The sequence below is a fragment of the Rhinolophus ferrumequinum genome, chromosome 25 (genome assembly GCF_004115265.2).
Source record: "Rhinolophus ferrumequinum isolate MPI-CBG mRhiFer1 chromosome 25, mRhiFer1_v1.p, whole genome shotgun sequence".
Lineage (NCBI taxonomy): Eukaryota > Metazoa > Chordata > Mammalia > Chiroptera > Rhinolophidae > Rhinolophus > Rhinolophus ferrumequinum.
In genome coordinates, this window is record NC_046308.1 from 15,560,417 (window position 1) to 15,583,360 (window position 22,944).

At 49.3% G+C, this 22,944-nt stretch overlaps 1 protein-coding gene across 1 annotated transcript in view; it reads left to right on the top strand.

The window, feature by feature from the left end:
- KIAA1671 (KIAA1671 ortholog) overlaps positions 1-22,944 on the top strand; it is a 188,672-nt gene that overhangs the window by 133,924 nt on the left and 31,804 nt on the right. The gene's annotated exons all lie outside the window — the stretch shown is intronic.

Genomic DNA, 22,944 nt, shown 5'->3' on the forward strand with positions numbered 1-22,944 from the left:
ATGTGGTGGTAGGAGTCTCACGTGGGAGCCAAGAGGTGTGGGTGAGGTCCCTGCCCGGCCTGGGTGACCGTGTGGCCTTAGCCGACACACTGAGTGAAGCCAAAATGTTAGTATAGGGTTTTGGAATTCCCTAACATGTAGGTAGAATATCCTTTGATTCCTGGTGTAATTTTAGGCAAGTCTTTCCACGCTGATAAAACATTTGTTTTCCGGCTACAAAATGGAGCAAATGATGTCTACTGATGGAGTGACATGAGATACTTGTTAGGCGCCCTGACATGGCACTCAGCACATAGTCAGTACTTTATATTCATTCTAGTTAGGACCTGTCAGAGGGGAGGGGCAGGGGCGTCTTCCCTGGAATTTGAAGATACTTTTCATGGTCAGTTGAATTTCTCTTCCTGTCACTCACCAGCTTGATTTCTAGAAGTGGCCCTTCCCCAGACACACCTACAATTTAAAAACTGTAATTCCTCGGTTAGTAGGTACCTAGGAGTCTGTTCTTTTCTTCTTGGTAATTACCTTCTGCTCTGGGGAGGGTGAAGGCTGGGTTGAGGCAGCTGCCTCTCCCACCCCCTGCAGACATCTTGACAGGAAGTACCCAAAGGTTCTGGAACCTCTGGTGCTGGGTTTGAAGAGTAGACCAAGGTAGCCGCCCTGATGGATGATGGGTAAACAGGGCTTCTTCATTACCCGTGAAAGTTTTTGTATGAACCCTAGGTGCAAGTACAAACAGGTCGTGAGGGGCAGGACGTTGGCTTGGAGTTACTCTTCCGGAAGCTGCTCCTGAGCCTTGATTGTCAGCACATCATTCCATTCCACCCCTTTCCTATTACAGCTTGGGCTGCCAAGGCCCAGAGACGGAAAGAGACCTATACAACCTCACACAGCAAGTCAGTCACAGACCCAAGACTGGAAGTTGGGTTTCTAAATTCTAAGTTGGGACATTCAGAGGCCATGCGATTCTCAGCCCTGATATCCTTCAGTGTTGAACAGGAGACATTTATTGCGCTCCTACTGTTTGCACAACTCTGCAGTCAGTTGGGTGAAACATTTAAAGTAGTGAGATACAACTCCTGCCTTTGGGAAGTTTTAAGAAAGTGATTAGGATACACATTTCAGCTAGTTGTGCAGCTCTGAGCCAGCCTCTTCTCTATAGCTCTGGCCGTGCACCCCAGTTTCCCCATCTGGAGGTGGAGGCTCTGGTGCGACCTTTTAGCGCCTTTCCTCAGGAATCAGCCTGGATTCGAACCCCTGGTTCTCTGTCTACCAGCTGTATGACTTTCAGCAAGACTTTGAGTAAGCCTCAGTTTCCCCATCTGGAAAAATGGAATCATAAGACTTATCTCAGGGTGTTGAGAATTTCCTGTGGTAATGAGTAAAGCACTTAGAGCGCCTGGCATGTGGTGAGCACTCAGTAGCCAGTGGTTAGCAATCATAGTTGCTTCGCTCTACCTGGCCTCCCTTTCCAACCACCTGGGGCTGCTCACAGCTCTGGGATAAGAGTAGGTCCTTCCTGCCTTTGCACAAGCTTTTCCCTCCACCTGGAATGATGGAACAGTGGCCCAGGCATCCTTGGAGTTTTAAGAACCATAAGCCTCCCCTTAAAACTTTGCTGAAGCCAGAATGCCCCCCCACCACCACTACCGCCCCCACCCCCTGCTGGTATTTCAGTCGTCAGGGAAAGGGAGAAGAACAGCAGGTGGGCCTGGCCTACAATGGCAGCGCCCGAGGCTCCCTGGCCCCTCCCAGCCTCCTTGCTTCCAGTTGGGTTCCCCCGTTCTCCCTGCAGGACACCACTCTGAGCCCTCCCGCCCCCATCCCACCCCCCCAGTTGCTGCTTGACAATGAAAGCATACTGGGGTCATTAACAGCCACATCTAATTAGGAAGGAAGCGCCCGTGCAGAGTTAAACAAGAGGCATTCTGATACATGACGGAGGGCAGAACTGTGGGACAGAACAGTTGGAGATTTTTCGTAGCCTACCTTGGATGGTTTTTTCCTTTCTCATGCATAAATACAAGCCCTTCCGGGGGAGGGATGAGAAAAAGAACAGAGGCTGTGAGAGCTCTGCGTAATGAGTTTCCTAATCTTTCATATAATGTGGAGCCCCGTAGATTTTCAACAACTCAATGCCACCGGTGGAAAATGTAATCCTTCCAGGTTTCTGAGCTGAATGGTGGGAGAGAGTCTGTGCTGCTTCAGTGTCGTCTGACTGCTAAGGTGGGGGGCGGAGGAAACAACAGGAGTGGTAGATTTGGGGGTCCTGGGTTTGAGTCCTGGCTCTGCAGCTTCCTGTTTCAGGAACTTTGGCCAAAGATCTTGACCGCTTTGACCTGTCGTGTCCTTAGGTGCAAAAGGGGGCTAAATTATGAGGGTTGAACTCAAACTTTGGTGGGCATCTTGGATACTGGTTCGGGGAGCAGAGTCCCAAGTGGGGGTCTGATGGGTCTGGGGTGGGCCCCAGAATCTGCCTGTGTAGCAAGAGCCCCACATGGGCTCCAGGTGGAAACCATCATGTGGGCACCACCCTTTGAGAAACAGTTCCTGAAAGCAGTTCCCTCAGTCAGCAGACATTTAGTGAGCACCTACTGTGTGCCAGGCCCAGTTGAAGGTCCTGGGGATCCATCAGGGCACAAGACAGAGATGGTCCTAGCCCTCACGGACAGTATGTCCTTACAGAGGGCTTGCTGCAAATTTGCTCCAACGAACATCTTGTGTTTGAATAAATGAATGAATGAATGAGCAAATGAATGGCTGCATGAATTGTTAACACACCTGTTCTGCTCACAGAGATGTCTCAGCACCTTCTTCCAAATTCTTTGTACCAACTCTTGCTAGACCACAAAGCAATGTTGAGAAGTGTTCGCACTTACATGTCCTCCGAGCCCGGCCCTACGCCTGGCACATCCGTGACACTCAGTAAATACCTGATGGATGAATAAGTGATTGAATATATAGATGAATGCATGAATGGACTCTGAGTGCCTGGGTGGATGACCAGGGCTCCGTGGAGCTGGGCTTGCTTGCTGGGAGCTTGGTGTAGAGAGGCTCTAGACTGGAAATCCAGAGTTCCCTGTTCAACAGCAAACTGTCCCCTTGAGGACAGTTTGTCCTCTCTGAGGACCGCAGAGGACAAGGGGCCACTGTCGTCAAGTCTCAAAAACTTGACAGTCGCTCCTCATCTTAAGCAGCAAGAGAAAAACCAGCTTTGTTATCATTCTCGAGGCCACTTGGGTTTTCCATGTGTGCCCCCGCCGCGTCTCTACCCCCGACTAAAGCCATTTTTCTGGATCCCAAGATTCTCACAGCTCTGCTGGGCTAGGAAGTCTCTGTTTATGTGGCTGCATGGGGTCGGAGTCAGGCAGCCCTCCCAAAAGCTAATGTGGAATCCTTTCTGAACTAGTACAAGGCATTGCCAAAGGAAGGTTCCCGAAGCTTCTCAGTAGCCGGTTAGGAGTCCTCCATTCATTTTATTCAGCTGACCTGTGCAACGGGCCTGCTGAGTACCAGGCAGAGTACTGGGTGCATTCAGTTACCTGACATTACTTTACCCTCATTGACCCCTGAGGGGTTGTGAGGAGGGCGGGTGCACACTTAGTGGCCAGGGTCCTCCCCCACCGAGGCTGGGGGCTGCTCCCTGTGCCTCCTTTGCGCTTCTGCAGAGTTGTGAGGAGCTTTATAATGTCTCTCCCCCAAGAATATAAATGCTGTGAGGACAGGGACCTCTCTCTGTTTTGTGGAGAATCAGAAAAAGCTGGTTAGTGGCTAAAAGCACAGACTCTGGAACAAGATGGTGTCTGTTTGAATCCCAGCTTTGCAGCTTACTAGCTGTGTGACGTAGGCAAGTTATTTCACGTCTCTGTGCCTTGGTTTCCTCATCTCTAAAATGAGGGTCATAATAGTACTTGATAGAGTTGTGCAGAATACATCGGTTGACATACCTGAGGCACCTAGGGCAGCGCCTGGCATGGAGTTGGCTCTGAAAAATGCTTCGTATGGATATTAATATTATTACATTCACTGGTATGTTATAATAATATAAATACATACATAAAATAGTGTGAATAAATACTTTGGAGGTAGATTTGCACATAGCAAAGTGCATTTTCGAAAGCATACAGCTTGATGAGTTTTGACAAACGCAGACCCGTGTAAACCAAAGATCTCGAACATTGTCATCATCCCAGAAAATTCCTTCGTGCCTTTTCCAATCAGCCCTTCTCACCTGGTGTTTAATAAACACTTCCTGAACGAATGAATGAATGAGTGAGAGCCATTGGGTGTAATCCCAAACCTCTTTCTGCTAGCTGTGTGCTTCTAATCCCTGTTAAATAACTTGATTAGCTTTTATGTCAGTGTATGAAATAGGAGTGCAAAGAGAGAGTGGTCATACTATGAAAACTTAAACACGTTGAAAAGGTTCCATAAAGGTGAATTATTAAAACAAAGCGGAGGAGACCGGGCAAGAGTGGGGAGAGAAATCACATCTAGATGGGCTTTCCACTCCCACACTCTGGGTCTGGACCTCCACTCAGAGCTCAGGTATCACCTGTGCCCTCCCTGGCAGCTGCAGTACAGGGGACCCCTTCCTCCAAGCTGGGGAGCCCCTCTCCCCACTGCCCTCCAAACCTGTCCCTCCTGGGGAAACAGAAGCTTAGAGTCCCAGACCTGCAGAATACCAGAGGTGGTGAGGCTTCATCCCGCTAGTGGTTTTCATGGCAATGGAGGAACCAAGAGCAGAGAGATGGATTCCAGGGCCCCAGCCCTCACCCCTTACCCACCACACCCCAAATCAGGCTTGCTCCTCAATCTTTATAATATATTGGGCTACTGTGATTTTGCCTAAAGAGAGTTTTCTATAGCTAACAAAGGAAAAGGAGAGTGGGTGTGCTGGTGCCATCCATTGCCCCCCGTCAGAGACAGGGAGATGTTCAAACTAGGTGCGTGCCTTGCCAGTGACACATGGCGACACAGGGACAGGGGCTGTTTCGAATTTGGACTTCTCACTCCGAGTTCCGCGTCTTTTCCCACAGCCCCAGCCAGGTGTTCGTCCAGCCCTGGGGAGCGAGCCCAGCCCATGTCATGCCCATTTCGGGATCTTAGATGCACAGGATACCCAGCATGCACCTGGTACCTTGTCAGCCCACAGGTGGTGCCCGCTTCCTGGGCCTGGGCAGGTCCCTGCTGCTTCTAAGGGGATCTGCTGTGGTTTGGGTCTTTGGTTCAGCTTTTCTCCCTCTAGGCCCTGGCAGGGCTCCTCGGGGCCGCTCATTCCCTCTGGGGAGGTGGTGATGAAGTCACACTCCAGGCCCCTGGATTGTGTGGCTGGTCAGGTGAAGGGGCCGTTTGCACAGGTTCAGGCTGATGTCATCCCAGGAAACCAATTCAGCGCTGAGAGCTGCCTTCACCCTGGCTGCCTGCCCGCCTGTCGCCTGTGTCCTATTTTGTTTGTTATGTGGGGCGGGCTCAGAGAGGGCCCTGAGGTTCGTGGAGACAAGGTCTTCTCTCTGCCCTCTGAGAACAGCGTGACGCCATCCCGTTCCTTATGGAGGCATCTCAGGTTGTGGGGCAGACTGGTTTCGGGTTCAAATCCCGCCTTTGCCACCTTCCTGCTGGGTAGCTGTTAGCAGGTTACTTTACCTCTCTGTGCCTCAGGTTCTTCCTCTCCAAAAAAGGGTGACGGGGGCATCAGCTCCTCGGGTTTTTCTAAGGATGACTGAGGTGATGTGTGTAAAGCTCTGAGCTCAATGCCAGCCCCGGGAGCACCTGTGGCCACTGTCAGGCTTACGGTGGTGCTGATGACTGTTCTTATTATTGTATGAGAGATGGTTACGAGTGGTTTTTTTGGTATTATTCCCAGAATTGACCTAAGTCAAGCTTTAAAAAAACAAAAACAATAGATGCACTTGCTTCCTCTTGGATCCCCACTTGTTTGAAATCAATGCAATTTAACCAGACACATAGAATCTGTAAGCAAGATTTGAGTTATTTCCAAAAGCTTCACTCTGGCCAAGCTCTCAGCCTTTCAATTCACAAACCACTGTTAGAGAACGGAGGTTCTCCAAAAATGCAGGTGCCTGGGCCCCACCTCTCAAGAGCCCGACGTCATTGGTGTAGGCTGCTGTCCAGGAAGCTGGAGTGTTCAGAGCTCCCCAGGTGACTGACAGGTGCGGCCAGGCTGCGCACCACCGGGTCAGGTGGCGTAACAGAACGATCATGGCTTCCGAATAAGACAGACCCAGGATCAAAGCCCAGATCTGCCTGCCACTTAGCGCCTGGGCAACCGTGGGCAGCTTCCTGTACCTCTCAGAGCCTCAGTTTCCTCCTTTGTAAGATGTTTCCAGCAGCTGCTGGGAGGGACCTGAGGGATGTAAACGTGTGGATGAGTCAAAGCATGGACATTTCACAGATGTGTTCCCTGAGCACCAGGGTGGGGCCGGGACGTTAGACATTTGTCCAGCCAGCCATCCCCACCCTGTCTCCACTGAGGAGCCCGATTATCGGTTTCCCCCCTCATTCCTTTTCTGTTCTGGGAGTTTCCCAGAATTCTTTTTTGCTATACTTGACATGGGGATAGGGCTTCAGCAGCTAAAGAATACCGGAGACAGTACATTCAAGAATCACTTGGTTAAACAATGCTTTTAATGCAGGACTTCTCAGAGCCTCTTGTTATGCAAATATACATTAGGAGCCTCCAGAGATGGTCGTTGCCATGCTGTATGTGGAGGCCTCCATCAGGAGGAGTGTTAATAGATTTGCTCGCTGACCTGAATGAAACTGTGAATGGGGACATCTCGCTGCAAGCGCGTGCACTTGCCAGTCGTAAGATGTCCACTTTCAGAAATGTTCAACCTGGGGAGGAAATAAATGTGCCTCTAAATGGAGGAATTCAGTAGCACGTGTTGACTACAGAATTCACAAAGCGTTTCGCTTGGATTGGTATCTTGCATAACACACTTTGGGACGTGGGCCAGTCTTGTTTTATTTCTTCTTCTAGAATTATATACATGAGCTTCCATTAAAAGACTGTTCTCCAAAGTGCCTGTATAAAATCGACATTAGTGTATTCCCTCCTCTCTTTTTGTTGGGCGGAGAGGAAGATACATGTACAGATGTGTAAACCACAGCATGGATCCTGACAAGGATGGGATAGGCCTCGCGGGGCCCTGAGATTCCAGAGGAGGAACTCTCCCTCTGGTCTAGGCACCACCCTCCCACCCCCCTTCGTTCAGAGGAAGGGGCTGAGGCCCAGAAATACAAATGACTTGGCCAGGGTCCTGCGGCACCTTTGGGGTACGCCTGGAATCCAGAGCCTCACCTCATCCCTGGGGCTTTTGCTGTTGTCCACCTTGCGTGAATAAACTTGCATACTGTTTTTACAGCCTGAGCCTGGTTGGCCTTCAGTAATTATTGAAACGAGTGGAGGTTTCCGGGAACAAAGCAAATCCATAGAGTTTAATTAATGAATGCGCCAGAGGGCTTGGCAGCTGGATTCCTGTGTTTACCACAGGCTTGGCTGGCACGCAGTTAAGGAACTGCAGGGAAGGTGGGGCCCATCTCCCCACCTACCCTGCCTGCCTCCCCTCCGGTGGAGTGTGTGTGTGTGTGTGTGTGTGTGTGTGTGTGTGTGAGAGAGAGAGAGAGAGAAAGAACCTGAAATTTGATTCCCCCACCCCCTTTACAGCCGTGTGACTAAGATTTTATTATTTTTACATTTGCTAGCATTTTGTTTGTAGCATTCTTTACTTATGTGTTCAAAGGAAATCGCCCCTCAGAGGCCTTGAAAATAGAGGTGTCCCTGATACAGGCAGAGCTAGGTAGAAGCTTTCCGTGAGTTCTGTCATCCAGCGCATTCAAGCCAGTTGGGAGCCTGTGGCGGACCATAAGCTGAGGTAACCTTGACATGCGGAGCTCAGAGAGAGGCGGCCGCTGGGCACTGACTGCCCCTGAGCCCTGGCAAGTGCTGTGCAGCTTTGCCAGGCAGCGCCTCAGAAGTCAGACAGACCCGAGTTTGAATCCCACACCGGCCCCTCACCAGCTCTTTGTCCTGGGGCAAACTCCTAACTGGGTCTCTCACTCTGTTTCTTCCTGGGTGAGATGGGGATAACATACACGTATATCAAGCCACAGACTTAATGTAAAGATTAAATGACTAATACAGGTGGCGCGCTGAGCAGAATGTCTCCAGCAAACACTCTGTAAATGTTAGGAACGCTCGTAGTCGTTATATACGTTCCATTTTATAGGTGTGAGTCCTGGACACATTCATTGACTTGCCAGAGGGTGAGCATGACAGTGACCCATTAGTCAGTTGTTTGTGACCGTTGCCCCCGCCCTCACCATTCCCTTTGTACTTATACAAAGATTGGGGGACCCGGGCACTTTGGGTTCATCCCCGTGTCTGTCATGGCATGGGTTCTGTGTGCTGCTTCTCGCAGTAGTCACTGCTTGTTTTCCCTCTGCACTCACACTTTTGCAGCTTCCCTCCCACTCTTAAAGTCTAAAGAATCAAAGCCAGACGAGTAACTAATTAACGCCTCTTAAGAACGGAAATATGACCTTTCAGATGCCATTAAAATGGCAGCCACCAAAAGAAGTAGATTGTGCCCCTCCCACGGCTGTCTGGTGGGTGTCAGCTCCAGAAGTGGACAGTGAAAGCACTTCCTGCTCAGCTGTCCTCTTGGGTCCTACACATCTTCCCAGGCCCTGGGGAGAACTGCACGGCAGCCATACAGCAGTAATAGGAGCTGAGAGCTTACTATGTGCCAGGCTGTTCCAACTGCTTCTTTGCTTTGATGCTTTTAATCCTTACATACATCCTGTGGGGTAGGTGTTATTAGCCCCCTTTACAGTTTGGGAAACTGAGACTGAGGGAGGTGAAATGACCTATGCTCCGTCACATGGCTAGGAGACTATACAATGCACGTTTGACGTCGGCTCTGGACTTGAGCCCATATGCATAGCGTAATGCCACCCCAGAGCTACAAATTCTGCAGCTAACTGGAGCTCCCACTTGGAAAGTGCCCTGACTATTTAGTGGAGGAATTGGGGTGGAGGGAGCTGACAGTCTTTATGCAGCTACTCTGGACTGTATGTACCAGATGGTATGAGTCCTTTACATATATGTCCCATTTCATTCATTCTCTCTCTCTCTCTCTCTGTCTCTCTCTCTCACACACACACACACACACCATTAATATTATGATCTCTGCTTTTTGGATGAAGAAATCAAGCTTCAGAGACATCAAGGAGCTTACTGCAATCACACAGCCAGTAAACATCAGAAGTGCAACCCAGGTCTGGGTGATTCTGAGCATGCTTTCTTCCCACACTGAGCCCAGACGGTGCATTTCTGGCCCTGTCCCCACAGAGGAGAAGAGACCATGTGAATCTGGAGCTTGGCATCATGGAGACAGCCCAAGACCAGGACTCAGGAAGCCCAGGACTTAGGCCTGGTTGTCACAGGACCCTGCTGTGGGGCTAGAGAAAATCCTGTCCCTGCCTTTGCCTCCATTATTCCATTTGTACCACAGGGGTTCGTCACCCTGATTTCTGAGCCTCTTTTGCATGCCAGCATTTCACATGTATTGTGATTATAGCAAAAGATGCCTGAATGTGTGTCCTAGAGAAGAAAAAGCTCGGGGCAGACCTGCAGACCTGTGAAAGAGTGCCCTGGGGAATGAAGCACCTCTGTTCTGTGCGTCTCCCAAGACAGAACTTAGACCAGTAACGGATTTTTACTTAACAACAAATGAAAAAGTTTTCTCTAGCAGTCCGGTCACTGGGATACATTTTTGAGGTTGTAGATATTCAGGGTTATACAGCCACAGCAGACTTTACACAATGTGAAATGATGAGTCTCCCGTCTCTGGAGGAAAGCAAGCAGAAGCTGGGTGTCTAAATGCGAGGTGGAGTTAGAATGACCTCTCAGATACCTCTCAGCTCTGTAATCCCGTGATTCTGATAAAAGATAACCGGCTGGTGAGCCTACAACAGGGTAGCACATAGGTCTCCAGCTACCTGCTAACTCTAAATGATTAGCAGTGGCTGCCTGGGGTTGTCTGGACTCAGTTCTGTAATTGATTATTAATGTCTGCCATGGGCAAGCAAGGGGTGCTGTTACTGACTTACTGTATTTTGCTATTTTCTAAAGAGTAACGCTTTGTGTTTCCAACATGAAATTATTACTATTTTTTTTTTTTTAAATCTGGGGATGGGAGAGAATGGATATCAGCAACCATGGTAGCAGCAGCCACCAACTCCCACAGCCAGAGGTCTCTGTCATACATTACCAGGCCCACACAGTCTCTCTGTCTCTCTGTAAAGGTCAGAGGCTTTAGGAAAGTGTCATGGAATCGTGGAATGGTTGTTAGTCACCTTGGTTGCCCTCCGTCTGGGAGAATTTGTCAGTAGCAAGTAAATGAGGTTAACAGAAGCAGGTAATAAACAAGAACATTTGAGATTAATCTCTTCTGTTTCTTTTGGAGCACCATTGTACATTCTGCCGAATTTTCAAAGCTTATTACTGATTAATAGGTGAATTGGACATGTGCTGGGGAAAGCAAGATGAATGTAGTTTGTCAACTTCTTTAAGTCTCCTTTTCTCTTTCTGCTCAATTACGATTACGAGCCATCATGTCTTCATCAAATGATTTCCTTTCAAAGCAAAATATAAGTTGCTCATTCCTTCCTGGGAGAATTTGTCCTCCTGCCAGGACCAGCGCATAGCTGGGGAAGTTCCCAGCAAGTAAACAATTTACAGTGGGGGACACTGAGACCCAGAAAGGTTAAACCATTGATGCCTAAGGTTGCACAGCCAAAAAGCAACAGAGCTGAGTCTGTCTGCTTCAAAAGCTCCGGCTCTTAAATATGTCAAGTAAATGGCTGTCCTGAAGTAGATATTCAATACATAATGGCTCATTTTTCTTGTACTTGTCTCAAAAATTGTTTGTCTTTGTATCTGTCAGGATAGGCTAGGTTATGCTGCAGTAACAAACAACCCCCAAAACTTTAGCAGCTTAAACAGGAAAATAGGTTTATTTCTTGAGTGCTCTACATGCCCACTGATATTGGCTATGTCTGTGTTTCATGTCATTGTCAATCCGGATGGAGCAGCTTGCCTGGGACATGACCAATCACATGGCTGAGGAAAAGTGAACACGGGCAGCCATGTTCTGTTAAAATTTCTGCCTGGGAATAAATGACATCACTGCTGTTCAGATTTCATTGGCTAAGGCAAGTCACGTGACCATACCTGCATTCAAGAAGGGAATATAATCCTTCTGCAGGGAGAGGCAGCAAATATGTAAGCTTCATAATACAGTCTGCCTGCCACAGTCTCAGCGTGAACGTTATGGATTCATTTGTAGAAATGAGTTTGCGCAGGTCTGTTTTTTCCTTCTCTATAGCATGAGCCACCCTTTTGGATTAACTCTTTCCTTGGTTCTTGGATTTATCAAGAGGTCTTGAGTCCAACCCATTCCCAACTACAGGACAATTTCTGGTTCCGACATTTCCATTCATTTGTTCTGTTGGTTCATCCTAGAGATGGATTGCCAATCTGCAGTGGTGAAAAAAAACCTTCAATATACCAGCGTCCTTCAAAGGAATTCAGAGTACTTTAAAGAAATGCAGACCAGTGTCTCCCCAACCCACCGAAGTGTTGCTGAACAGACCTTGGGGCCTGGGTTACTCCAGGTGGGCAGCATTTCTCAATCACCTGCTATGAACCAGATACTTTTATCCCAGAATCAGAGTGGTCTGTGGTTACAGGCTGTCCCCAGAGGGTGCCAGAGTGCTCAGGGAGATGGATGTTTTGCCTCTAGGGGCTTGGGAAATTCACCCCCCTGCCTGTTCTTTCCTCCAAGGGAAAGGAAAATCCAACTTTCGTGCTTAAGCAGAGAGACGCCCCAGTCAGCCACACCCCCACCGCCATCCCCTGGCTGAAAAGCAGTGGAGGAACAATTAACGTGGGGTCTAGGAATAGTCTTAAGCGGTCTCCTGAGCACTTGTGCTCATCTCTTCTCAGTTGGAAATTCTGGGGATGCTGCTCCAAAGATATTTATAAAAGAAACACTCATTGTCTGGGGTGCTGAGAGAGGCAATTACATAGCAGGCCTCCCTGGTTATAGGGGAGACCCTAGGAGATGGGGGCGCTGTATGGTGTATAGATAGTGGTGTGACAGACTTGACATTGCATCCTGACTCTGCCACCTCCTTGCTGTGTGACCTTGAGTAAATCGCATTGCCTCTCTGAGCCTTAATTTCCTTTTCTCCTTAAAAATGACATTAAAACTATCCAGTTGTCAGAGGTGTTGTATGGACTTAATGAGACCATTCCTCTACTCAGCCAATACTTATTATGGGCCTCCTGTGTGCTGGGGGGACATCAGAGCAAGCCAGATCGGGTCCCTGTCCTCATGAGATTTACTTGCTAGTTGGGGTGGGGAAGGCAGGCAATAAACAAGAGCAGCAAAAGTTATCTAATATCCGGTGGTTGTAAATGCTAAGAAGAGAAATAAAACAAAGTCAGGAGGATAGAGAGGCAGGGGGTTACATGTGCACCTCACACAGTGGGTTAGGGAGCCCTCTTCCAGGAGGGGGCTCAAATATACAGGCAAAGATGTAAACAAAGGATGGAGCCATGCAGTTATCCGGGGGAAGATCGCTCCAGAAGCAGGGGCAGTAAGTGTAAAGGCCGTAAGGTGGGGGTGTACTTGACTTGCTCTGGGAACCACAGGGAGGTCTCTGTGGCTGGGGGCAGGTGAGTGGCAGGAAGAGCTGGAGACTGAGAAGTGGAGTGAGGGGAACTGGGTTAGTTACTACTGGTTACCACTGCCACGAAACAAATTACCACAGACCTAGTGGCTTGAAGGTTATTAACTATGTGTATATTAGCTCCCAGTTTTTATAGATCAGGAATCCATGCAGAACTTATCTGAGCCCTCTCCTTAGGGTGTCACAAGGCCGCGATCAGGGTGTCCACTGGGCTGCGTTCTCATCTGGTAGCATGACCGGGGAACGGTCCACTTCCAGGCCCATTCCCGTTGTTGGCAGAATTCAGGTCCTTGCGGGTAAAGGACTGTCAGCTTGAGGCTGCCCACAGTTTCTTGTCATGTGGGCTCTCTCAACGTGGCCCCTTACTTTATCAAGCCAGCAGGAGAGTCTCTAGAGTGAGTCGGCAGAGTCGTATATAATGTAATATAATCACGGGGGACCATCCCATCCCCTTTGCCTTATTCTGTTGGTAAGAAGCAAGTCACAAGTTCGGTTCACCCTCAAGGGAGGGGGTCACACAAGGTGGGGATCATGGGGGGGGCACCTTAGAGTCTGTCTACCACAGGCAGTGAGCGATGGGATGGGGGGCGTTCCATGCTGTAAGGGTGGGGAGTGAGGGAAAGTGAGTAAGGGTCTGGTAGGATACGGTGAGCATCTTGGTATTTATTCTACACGTGATGGGCAGCTGTGAGCAGGGCATCAGCGTGAGAAATTGTGCATGCTCCAAAGTAAGCATTCCACAGATAGTCATTGTTGTTATTAGCAGTCACTCCAGCTCCTGGCCAGGGCATTGGTCAAACAAACAAGGGAGGGAGAAAGTGAGGGGGAGTTGCAAAAGTATGTCTCTCAGGATTTTCCTGGGAGTTGCTGTGTGACTTTCTACAAGATCCTCACCTCTCTGAGCCTCCATTCCTCACGAGACTATAAAATAGATGAGATATGGGGTTTGGCATATAGTAGCGCCTCAGCTTACATGGGAGAATCACACATTAACAAATCATTGTACAGGCAAATCACCCTGAAAGTTTGATCCCAGCTTTGTAAAATACTGATCAGAAAACTGACAGGGAATAAATTTACCCACATTTTAACCGTGATTCTCTTCAATGGTGAGGCTGTGGGTGGTTTTTATTTTCTTATAATGTTTTATTGCTAATTTATATCTTTGTATTTAGATCTATATTTATATTTTGTAGTGAAATGTGTAACTTCTGTAATCAGAAAAAAAACAGACCGCCAGGGCTTTTTGGGTGGTATGTCCCTTTTCTAACTCCCCTCCCCACTATGCTTGGTACAGCCGATGAGGGGGCGTGATCTCCACATATTTGTTCTATTTAAAGAGACGGTCCATCAAAGTGGATTTTCGTTTTCCAACTTCCTGAAGCTGAGTTCTAGTGGTTCTGATTTAGACCATGTGTTCATGGGTCTCTCGGGCATCTTCCCAAGTCTAGAGTTGAGTAGACGTGACTTTGAACCGTGGCTCCATTATAGCCTAGCTCTGGCCTTGGGCAAGCCCCCTTCTCTCTGCAAGCCTCAGCCCCCTGGCTTTAAATGGGGATAACCTCATAGGGACAGACGAGGGGAAAATATAGTGGGGTGAATCACATCAAAACACCTCAAAATCGACGAAACACCACAAATACGGTTATCTGTTCAAGATTGCGAATCAACGAGCTGCACATTCTCTACCAAGCGTTTCTGTGGGCAGACCTTTCACATCTGCAGTACCCCGTAATCCCACACTCAAGTCCCCGGGGACAGGGGGTGGGCTGTGCACTGTAGCGGCAGCCTCTGGTTGCCTAGCAACCGGAAACCCGTAGAGGTAGATAGTCTTAATTTGTCAGAATGTTTTACCCGCTGAGATGGCGCCGATATCCAGTTACACGAGAAGGAAGAAATCAGCAGTGTGCACAACCCTGTCCACAGTTGCAGAACCCAATCCCTTCCCAGAGGCTTCTCACACCACAAGCAAGATTTTAGAGGCCACAAAAGAGTTGCTCAGCTGGTTCTTTCACCTCGGGGAGCACGTGATCCCCATGGGTTTTCAGCTCTGTCCCACTGGACCAGCTGCCATCTTGGCCTGTGGGTCTGGCTTTGACATGGTGTTCTGGCCAGAGGCTGGTGGGATATCGTTGCCGTTAGTCCTTCTGGGCTCCCTTTAAACCAGGTGGATGGAACCCAAGGTGCCCCCATGCTTTGCCTGGAAACTGAGTGGGGACCCGCCCTTTAGAGACAGAGCTGGCTGGCGCCTCCCGTTCATCAGGGCAGATGGTTTCCCAACACCAGTCCGCAGGCGGGTGAGGTCTGTGCCGGCCTTTTCACTGGTCTCGCGCCCTCCTGCCACATATTTTTCAGGCTCCTCCCCTATGCCAGGCACTGAGCAAGTTGCTGAGGAGAAAGTGGTAACTAACATAAATGCCTCCCTCGTGGAGTTTCCCCCTCGGCGGTGGGAAGCCCGCCAAGCCCCTGTGTGTTGGCAATCAATGAGAAAGAAGAAAGAAAAAAACTACATTCAGAAAGGACTGCCGTTTATTTGGAAATGATGTTTGTCGTTATTTGAGGGTGTTCAAATATTTAAAAATCCATTTTGAAATGAATTGATATAAAAGGAAAAGTTGGGTGTTTTTTTTTTTTTGGGGGGGTCTTGATTTAAAAATGCTGGCACCCCAGTGTCCATCTATCCTTCCTTTGCTCCCTTCTTTCCTTTTGATCAATTATCACGGGCTATGAAACATGAAACGCTGGTCTCTGCTCATGTGGTTCCAACTTCTCATCTGACAGATGTGATTCCTGAGCCCAGGAATGGGCCAAGCCATAGCCAGCGTCTCACACCTCTGACAGTCACCAACCCCATTTTTCTCTGCACCTCAGCCGAGGCAGATATGTGGGCTCCCATTTATCCCCCACCACCACCCCAGAAAAGCTCTGAAAACACAGGACAGCCTGGTGGTCTAGAAACTTGAATCTGGGATTAGACTGAATCAAGTTTATCTTGGTTCCACCACTTACGTACTGTGTGAACTTGGCCAAGTGAATTAACTTCTCTGAACCTCGGTTTCCTTATCTGTGAAATGAGAATGATAATGATAGTACCTACATCATAGGGTTTTTGAGGGGAGTCATTGTGAAAGTGTCTGCCTGGTGTATAAAAAACAGAACTCGTGCTCGCTCTCTTTTTTTCCCTTTTTAGTGCTATTGACTAGCTTTTTAAATGCCCCAAGTCTTTCCACCTTTACCATTTTGCTGAATGACTCTTCTCCCTGGACTGCCCTTGCCTCCACCCCCTCACCTTTACTTCTTGGCAGTGTCCCCATTCTCTGAGCCCCAGGTTACATGCCACCTCTTCCAGGTAGCTTTCCGGGCTTTGTCTTCCTCATGACAAACAAATCTGCCCTTACGACATACAACTTGGACCCTAGTAGTTGCACAGACATGTAGCAAACTACTGATGTTCCTTTGAAGGGGCTCGTGTCCTCCTAGGTAAATGTTATATGACTCTTGGCCCCCAGCTCTCCATTGGGTCCAGTTCAGCAATGACACTGCCCTACCCTCAAGGACATTGGATAAATTCATAAAACAAGTTCTAGAGTTTGACCAAACAGTGTGGACTTTGGGCTGGGACACTGTTCAGAGTCACGTGGTCTCCCATGTGCGGAGACTCAAACGTGCCAAACCTAAAACCAGTATTTGTGTGGTCTTCCCCACAGCTGAGGGGAGTACAGTTATTACCCCCATTGTACAGATGAGGAAACAGGCCCAGTGAGACAACGGGATTGCCCAGGGCCCCACTGCCAGGCAGCAGCGGAGTGAGGCTTGAAATATGGGACTGTCTATGCTTAGGGTTCCCACTCTGAACCTCCTTCTTTCCCTGGGAAGCCCCATGCAAGCCTCATGCACTGTTAACCCCGACCTTGCCAGGGTCCCCATGTAGCTAATATTAGTATCTGATCATATTTCGGTGCAAAAATGGAGAAGGAGCAAGAGGTGTGTCCCCCATGGGAGGCCTGTAACCTCCAAATGCAGGAGGAAATGCCCTTGTGTTCTCCCAGTGCTTGACTAACCTGCTTTTAATCCCTCTTGGCTGTGCACACCTTGTCCAGGTACAGCTGGGAATCCCTTCTCTTTAGAGACAGTGAGTGGATCCTGATGGTCCCCAAAGCCACCTGACAGCCGCAGGGCCCACCTGGGGCTTGGGGCTCAGTGTGGATTCCCTAATTATTGCGGGAAACCATCCCTCCCTGGTCAACATGCTGTAAATAGGGAGGGGCTGGAGAAGGAATTAAACAATGCCTCTGGCGCTGTCTGCAGTGGGTGTGGGTTGAGTTAAAAACCCATTCGACTAGTGGCATCAGGTGTTGGAAAGCGTGGGGGTGCAGGACAGCGGCAGCCCTGGACCCGGCGGGCCACACTGTGCCTTGCTTTGATTCCCATCAGCGGCACAGGTTACAGAGTGGGTTTTGAAAATGAGTCCTCCAACAGCCTGCGCCTTGGGTAGTGACAGTGCCCATGGACCCCCAAGGCCACAGTAGTATGCCCCCAGCCTGACCTCGTCTCTGCTGACATGTCCCGTGGACATGGTGTAGGACCTCTTGGGATTGGGAGGGACTGGCCCTGGCACCTCCTGACCTGTGCTTCCTCCAGGTGGAGGCGATGGAAGCAGCCTCCAGTGTCCTCTTTGAACACTGACCACTGGCTGTATCGCCTGTCCGGCCCCTCCCCCCTCTCCAGGCCTCAGGTTCCCTAAAATGAGGTCCCAGCCAACTCCAGTGCACTCAGTGGAAAACTCAGGCTGGAGAGTGGAGCCATCTTTTGCCGGTGGTGTCCGTGAGGGTACGCATGTGTGTGTGCTATTCTCTTTACAAATCGTGTATTTACAAACCCGGTGACACACTCAGAAGGTTACCTCTGCAGAAAGTCTGCTTCTCACTGGCTGGAAGATCCTTTGCGGGTAGGACTAGCTTAGTAGTGTTTGGTAGAATCTAATAATAGTATAAACAATAATGAAAACAGTTCTAGTAGCCACAATCAGGCATGGGCTCAGAGAGGTGAAGCACGCTATCCAGGGTCACACAGCTGGGGCGAGGAGACTCAAGGACCCAGGACTCAAACCCAGGTCTGCCCAACCTCACATTCACCAGGACCCTGGACTAGCGCCATCACAGAGCCCTTCCAAGATGTGTTGCTCAAACAAATCCCTTGCCTGCACTTAGGAATCACCTTATCTCTCCCAACCTTTCCCCCAGGCCTCACCAATCGATCACTGAAATGGAATTTATCATGAAAACATCTAGGGACAACAACAGTTCCCAGGGCCGGGTTTACCACTGTTTTAACACTGAGTAGAATACGTGGAGGCGAGGAAGGTGTCCTAGGAAGCAGAGTTGACTCTGGGCTGCTTGGGTTTGACTCCTTCCTGTCTGCCCCTGGGCAGGTCACTTCCCTTTACTCCTGTTTCCCCACCTGGAAAATGGGGTGCTAACAGTGGCTGAATGTGCTCTCCTCCCCTCCCCAAGGGAGAGCAGAATATTGAAGCCCCCAAATTTGGGTTTCACATTTGGAGATGAGATTTATGAATGCACCCAGAAAAGGGTCTTGCGTGTAGACAGTCACTGCCCAACCGGTGTTTAAAAATAAAACAAAAGAGAGCAAAAGGCAACAGGGGCTGTTTGGGAATCAAGGAGCTGGATGAGCTGGGCAGACCTCAGCCCTGGCTTCCAACCCCCTTCCTCTCAGCTGGAGGCCGCTTAGGCTTCTGCCTCTGCCTCTGCATGGATGAAGGAAGCACCTACCACTCTGTGGGCTTAATTTGCGTTTTATTTGGGAAGCTCGAGGTTTAAGAGTGAGCAGAGGGAATGCTAGACTTAGAATGTGATTTGGGGAAATGGGAGAGGGAGGGTGGGGTTTGATTCAGCCTACACATCGAAATCGGCACGTCCAAGGCCAAATACGCTGTCTGTAGCTATGGTGGCGTTTACACCAATAGCCAGCCTCCAGCCTTTTGCCCTGGCCTGTCCCCCTCCTGGGAGGCCCTCCTCCTGGGTATCTGCTTGGCTATTCGCCCTTATCCTCCTTCAGATCTTTGCTCAAATGTCCGAAAAGAAAGACTTCCCCTGGCCTTGATCCTATTTAAAATTGCAGCCCCTCCCCCATACTCCTCAGCCCCTGCCTTGCTTTATTTCTCCCCCTGGCATGGGCATGGATCACCTTGCAGCGTCGTTTGTAATCTACTCTGTTCTGTATTTTGTTTCCCTGCTAGAACGTCAGCTCCCCCAGGGCAAGTACTTAACCTGTGTGGCTCACAGTGTCTGCACATAGTAGGTGTTCAAATGAGCGAATGAAAGGAAGAAGGGCTTCCTGCCTGCTAGGGCCTTTGCACTTACCTGCGTGTACTTTGTAACATCCTGGAGAGGTGGGCTCTCTTGTCACCATTTCTATAGATGGGACACTGGAACTTGGCACCTTAGTAATTTAGTACCTGGGCACCTTCTTTATATCATCCACAGCCTGGGGCTTGGTCTTCCCTCCCTTCCTCTTCCTCCTTTTCTTCCTCCATCCCTTTCTTCTTCCTTCTCTCCCTTCTCTCCCTCCATCCGTCTATCCCTCATCCTTAATTCCCTCCTGCCTCAAACATTCACAGGGCTTCTGCATTGTTCTGGACTCTGGGTTTGGTCCTGGGAACAGGGAAGTGAACCCAATATGGTCCCAGCCCTCAGAGGCACTCAGTCTTAGGCTGGGGTGGTCAGAACTCTAGGGGGGTTACTAGAACTGCATGCTCCCCTGTGCGCCCCTGTGCTGCGGAGAGCTGGGTCTTGAAGGTAGGGTAGGAGTTCCCCAGCAGAAGAGGCAGGGACAGCATTCCAAGCAGGAGGTCGCAGCGGCAGGCAATGGCATTGCTTGTTGTGGAACCACATGCAGTCCAGTCTTGCTGAAGCAGGATATGTGAAAGGAGCAGGAGCCTGCTGAGAGGTGTCCTGGGGGCTGCCAGTGCCCAGCCAAGTAGCTCGGGCTTTCTCCAGCTCCCAGGAAAGACGTCAGTCAGCCCAGGACTTCCCAGCTCGCCTGGGGTGTTCGCCCCTTGGAGTCTTACAAAGGCTCGTGATGGGGGGTGGGCACGGCTGAGGTTTCTGCCCCACCCAGGATTTTCTGACCTGTCCTGTGTCTTGGTTGCGTCTCACTCCTTGAATTGCTCTGGTTTACCCTGCAGAGAACAGCGTTTATAGCTAAGGTCACTTTCCGGAAGCCAAGGGTAGTCATTGCTGCAAGAATTCTTCCAGTTCCTATAAATTCTGCCCGTTCCTCCCAGGGAGCATGGACGAGGGTGGTGGCACTTGCCGTGAACTTTACCAAGAATTTGGAGTAACACCTAATTTCTAAAAGCTTCTTGTATCATGCTGCCTCTTTGGCTCTGTGTCTCCTGCTGGTTTCAGAGCCACAGAGGTGGTTCTGACTTCCAAACATTATGATGATGGCAGTCATTCCCCGCGTACCTACCATATGCCACGCTCAGCTCTCAGCACTTTACATAGATCACTAGCCCAGGCAGTGCTGGCATCAACGCTGCACATTGGAGCAGTTCTCTGCTATCACTGAGGCTCAGAGAGGTAGAGTGACGTACCCAAGGCCACACAGCTTCTAAGCGCCAGAGAGTCAGGATGGGAGCCCGGGTCCGCCTGGCTCCAAGGCACCTGCCAACCTGGCATCTCTCTTTCTTGAATCTGTGTGACCTACATGGTCTGCAGCTAATATCCCAGCCCCTAGAGGTGAGGCACCAGCTCTCCACTTCTTCACTCCTTCAAGAATTCTCTGGAGGTACAGAGAGGGCTCAGGGAGGAGGCACGTTGCACGTTGATTTCCTGGGATGCTGGTCACCATCCCTGCTTTGAACCCTGTTGCCTCTCCCCCACCCCCGACCCGAAACTCCCCTCCTGCCCTGTCCCTCGCTCCTCCCCAGAACCCCTCATCCTCACCCCTCCCCGAGATCAGACCCTGGGGACCCTTCCCATGTTCTCCAGCCGAGTTGGTGGTGGCAGCTTCCACCCTATTGCCGAAACTAGACGTCTGGGCTCATCACGATCTCCTCCCTCACCTTGCCAGTTTTAGCTTCCTCTGTTTCTTTAAGTGCTTCTGCTTCTCCATCGCTTAACTGTGCCCTAGGTCAGGGCTCTGTGATCCACTGGCCTTGTAGAGCAGGGGATTCTATGGGGAGTAATACCAGTTGGCCCAAGAGGCTGGCTGCTCTCTGCCTGGCAGCAAAACCATAGACAACATCCTGACCCAGTGAGGCAGCCCCAGTGGTGACCCCCATTTTACAGAGGGGAAAACTGAGGCTCCAAGAAAGTGACTCAGCTGAGTCACACCGCTTATAATAAGCATGACCAGGGACCCGAGGGCTGTCTGAGCCCTGACCCCTTCTCTATGCTGAGGCAGGGAAGTGGACGTGGGTCCAGGGCAGGCTCAGCAGGACGAGGGATGGACATTCTTAGGGAGGCACTGCCTACTCTATGCTGGGCTGTTCCCCCTGCAGCTTCTCTGAGGCTCGTCGGCCTGTTCCTCCCCTGGATGTTAGTCTCCTGGCCTCTTGGTCTCATATAACATCCAGGCCTGGAGACAGAATACAGCCCCTAACGCAGTTCAGTACCCTGGTGGGAGTCAGCCTGCACCTGCAGGAGACTCAGCACCAGCTCTCACTGTGTCAGGGAGAATACAGAAAGGGGCTGAACAACATTCTGCATCCTTACCCTGGGCCAGACGACTGCAGTGCTTGCTTGCCTGGGTGTGTCCTCTTTTAAAAGAACCACACAGACAAAACATACTCACTGTATAGAAATACGATCATAGATGAGAAGGAAGAAAAGAAAAAAATGTACTCAGCGTCCCACCCCCTAGCAATAGTCCTCGTAACATGTCTATATCCTTTAAGATTTCTTTGCATATGTATGCAAAATATTTATACACATATGTGAATATATAATAAATATATACACATAAATATATGCATATTTTGCATATAAATGCAGTGTAGCACACAATATAATGCCTTATATATGCAAAATATATGTGCTATATATATATGTATTTTTGTATATGTGCAAATAGATAGATAGTATATGTGTATATGTGCACATAGATATATGTGCAAACTAGAATTATACTGCATGAACTCTTTTGTACCTAGTTTTCTTACATTTTCTCTACTGTGACTAACTTCCCATGTCAGTGACAGGGACCTGTCGCCTTATTTTCAATGGCTATACCATATGCCATTTTTCAGGTTATGCGTACTTTCTATAGTCAGGCCCCGACTGAGTTTGGACACTTAGGTTGTTTCCAATCTTTTTGCCTGATAAATAATGCTGCACTAAATATCGTTGGACATTCATCTTCATACACCCACAGAATCAGAATAACTTTTAGAAGAGGGGTAACTGGGACAGCGGCAAAGAGCCTGTGCAATTTTAAGGCTGTGCTGCTGGTTGCTAAGCAAGTTCAAGTCCATCGCTGAGTTATTTATGTTGCCTTGGAGGCCGCATGTGAGGTTATTAAATCTGTCTGGTGTCAGCTAGACCTCAACATGAGTGCGTGCACACACACACACACGTGCACATGGAAACATGTGCACAGACAGGCAAGTTGTATAATTTCTCTGAGCCTCCATTTTCTCCTGTATAAAATTGAGCACCAAATTTGCAATATATTATCCACCGTTCTGAAATCCCCAAAGCTTGAGGCAAAAACTGCCCTGTAGCAATGCGCTGATGTGGGGTTATTAATAGTATTTATTTATCCCAAATGGTGTGATTTTTCATACATGTTGCTGCAGAAATAGTAACACGTTTGTCTGTGGGTTGTTGCCCTACACCAGTGTTTATTTACTTTTCTGGTGTTTTTTTCTTTCATTAGTGTTCCCCAAAGGGCCTTCTTAAACATTTTTTCTTAATTGCCTGTCCATGACATTTTAACATCATGGCTATATCGTATATCTGTATATGTACTGTATGCATATCTGTATTTTATATATTTTAAAAAAAGGTTTTTTCACATCCCCTTCCCCCACCCTGCCAAGAACCAATTTTCATTTCCTTGGAGACAGTATCACGCCTGTGGAAAATGCATGTCCCAGGCCAGTAGTTCTCAGCCAGGGCTGCCTTTGCCCCTCAGGAGACA